Source organism: Strix uralensis, chromosome 15 (assembly GCF_047716275.1).
Source record: "Strix uralensis isolate ZFMK-TIS-50842 chromosome 15, bStrUra1, whole genome shotgun sequence".
NCBI lineage: Eukaryota > Metazoa > Chordata > Aves > Strigiformes > Strigidae > Strix > Strix uralensis.
The window spans coordinates 3,516,752-3,519,991 of record NC_133986.1 but is presented as its reverse complement, the minus strand read 5'-3'; positions in this window follow the sequence as shown (position 1 = coordinate 3,519,991).

The following is a 3,240-nucleotide window of genomic DNA, read 5'->3' as shown; positions in this document are numbered from 1 at the left end:
TAATGTTTATGGTTACCATTTGGTTTGTGATTTTAAAAAAGAAACTAATTCCAAACAGTTTGGAGCTCTGAAACTATTTTTGCAGTGCATTAGCCAACTGCTTACACAGTAGTACAGTAAACCAGTTCAAAAATAGGTAATACTGTTTAGCTTGTTACGTGGTATGTCACTTGTTTCTGGAAAGCTAAGCGTAAGTAATGAGTAGTTACAATATGGACTGGAGGAAAAAGCAATCTGGATAGCTGTGCAACACAGGATTAATTAGGCAAATCCTCTTAGGTTTGATTAGCCATTGCTTAGATCTGCAGTTTATTTTATCATTGGTTGCTCCTATTAATGTCTTTCCGTCAAAGTTTATTACTCTGGTTTCAGTTTCGCATCATACCTTTTTTGTGTCAAAGCAAAGTGCCACTGAATTAACTTACAACCTTCCAAATAATAAGCAAAGTAACACCTGGAGTCAATTCAAATCAATGCTGGCATTCTCTTAAGAGTCTTTTTAATAATGATCTTTTTATATGGCTAATTTCAGTTTTGTTCAGCAAATGATGTATTACATCTTTTTAATTTGGCCTTCAATGTTAAGTTACAGGACAAGTAGGCATATATATCTGCTAACAAGGATGAATAAATGCTTATTCATGGAGATGAGATGGTTCCTGCAGTGTGGTCATCATAAAAAGCACATGTTGGTGATATTTCTGGCTAACCTTTAATTTTTTTCTTCTTTTTCATCACATTGCAAAAGTGATTTTATTTCTGTAAAATGAGTTTTTGTAGTACCATCAGTACAAAATAACTTAGCCAGTTGATCTACTCTAGATTTATTTTGATAATGTGTAGCATAAACTCGCAAAATTTAAAAGTATGTGTGTTGAAGTCGTTTCACTGATTAGTATTCCTTATCTCACGCTTTATCTCAAACTTTTTTTTTTAACTAGAGAATATGCCATTAATCAGGAATAAGACAGGAAAAAACAGAAGAGAAATAAAAAATCTTACTAGAAATAAAAATTCTCACTCCCCCAAAAGACACGGAAACTAACAGACACTTCAGGACTACAGCTAAGATGGCTCAGCCAGTTGTGGGGGGGGAATTATGCAAAAGGCATGGGAGGAATTGGGCATTTCAGTGGGTGGTAATCAGAGTTTGATCAACGCTGGGATTTCATACTGTTACACGATGCTTTGTGCATGTCAGTGCAAGGCTTCGTATTTGATATGATACATGTAGCGCAAAATCTGGAAGAACAGTCTTTGTTTTCACTACTCCTGCAGTGCAATTTGTTAGTTAGAATTTATTGCAAATATTTGTTCAATAGTCATCTAAGTATTGTTTCTTCTAGAAGAAGGTATTATGTCTGAAATTCTATTTCACCTTGAATGACCTAGGAAACTTATCATCTTCATCTATGATTCATCTAATATGATCTATAAAAGCGAATTGGGTTAGCCGCTGTCATGTCCCCAGACCAAACCAAAATAAAACTTAATTATAATAGGAATTTAACTCTGAGAATACAATGCCCTTTAATAGAAAATCAATTGAATATCATAGTTGTTTCTAAAACATGCAGGAAAAGACAAACCAGAATGCTAGTTGGAACAGAAAACTGGGGAATGCAGATGATTAAAGGGTACCTTTACAGCCTTCCCATTCCTAAAGGTAAAGCAGGAGCTGGGTTGGTGTCTGTGAAAGATGAGAACTATCCCAGTTTGCTTCTGTCTGACAACCCCTTGGGGACCATTCCAGCAGCTACGTGGGCATGGAGTACGGTGCGTGCCCTGGCACCCCTCTGTGCCAGAGGCTGGGATGGCAGTGGCACAGAACTGCATTGTAGAAACCTCAGTTCCTAAAGTCCATCAGGATTACCGCACATGAGAAGAAAGGGAAGGGTCTTAACCTTTGACCGTGTGGGAGGGAAAGCTCTGGAAATGGAAAAATAATCACACAGCCCAGGAGAAGTGTGTTCTTAATATAGGATAAAAAAATTATTAAATGTGACTAAATTTAACAATGTTAAATTTCTACAGTGTTAGCTGAGCTAACTGTAAAGTTTAATATCATCTCATTCAGAGAAAATCAAAACTTTGCCAATAGTACAACTGATCTTGTAGTTCCTGACAGACCACTACAAAGCACTGTGATTTACCTTAACTAGAAAATGAATTCACTATAAAGTTTTTTGATGGAAAAAAATGGCACATTTTTTCCATTGTTTCTCTTTGATTCTGTGGGTGGTTTTCAGTCCTGCCGTGTTGCTGGACCATCAGTGACGTAAAGCAGCACCACAGGTCCTGGACACATCCATGGGTGGTTTAGTATCCGTGAGAGGAAATTCTGCAGGTGACTGCAAAAGCTGTCGCTATATGCCTCTCATTCCATGACTGAAGGGGACAGTTTGAAAAACATTGAAAAGTCTTTGGCAAAATAGTACAATTACTACCCACCAACTTGCGACTAGGAAGGGAAAGATGAGCTTAAGCTCTGTGGCACAAGTATCTTCCCTTTCTGTCTGTCTTCTAGGTGATGGTGGGGTGCAGCTCCCCGCATCCACTGTTGTCAGTGGGTGTCATTCCCAGCCTGCTAAGAAGCATTTCAGGTAATTGAGCAATGATGAATACATGACTGGCAGCAACCATGGTTTTCTTGAGCCACTGCTTGGTCAGAAACTGGTATTGAGGCATTGTCAGTCAGCACTCCCTGCTGTGGGATGGAATGTACCAGTTGACCTCATGAGACAAACTAATTTCAAGAGCTTTAATAATTGGGGAGTGACTATCAATGGAAGATGAAACAGCTTTTTTTTTTGGTAAAAAAAACCCAAACACCATAAACTAAACCACACAATTTGCAATACTTGCACACTCCCAATGCCAGGGATGGAATTATGTTTGTAAGGTTCTCTTATAAAATATTCGGAGAGGTTTTAGTTTGATTAACACCTAGATTATGTTCAGCAAGTTTTGAAATATTTACCATTCTTTTTTGGGAAGTACTGATTAAACCTGGTTTTCTACTAAGAAATACTGACTCAACTAAATTGGGAGGATTCATGAAAGTGTAGTGATTTTGCAGATATTTGTAATAAATAATGTCAACATGTGGCAACATAATCAAGCTGTTGCATTTAAATCATGTTTTTCTTCCAGCTCAATTACCTCTGAGGGCTGTATTGATGTGTTTTAGGTAGAAGAATCTACAGATGTTAAAGCTGTTAAAGGTTTTAGGGGATGTGC